Raw genomic sequence first — 253 nt, 5'->3', positions numbered from 1 at the left:
CAGAATTAACCTGCCCAAACCCAAACTCATCAGTGAACCCACTGATGAGACACCGCAGTACCTATAGTATGGGAGACCTTATGGTTTTAAATGTATGATATAATGAAATACTTAGTGTACACTTGAAACAATATTTTGCGCTTGATACATGCGCGCGCTACCGGTCGCCCCTTTTAGTCGACTCAGCTGACATCAGTATGTTGGGGTCAGCATGCCCAAAATAGTGACAGGCCCTAGGTCATTTGTCTATTTT

Source organism: Penaeus monodon, chromosome 25 (assembly GCF_015228065.2).
Source record: "Penaeus monodon isolate SGIC_2016 chromosome 25, NSTDA_Pmon_1, whole genome shotgun sequence".
NCBI lineage: Eukaryota > Metazoa > Arthropoda > Malacostraca > Decapoda > Penaeidae > Penaeus > Penaeus monodon.
Note: the sequence above shows the minus strand (reverse complement) of the source record.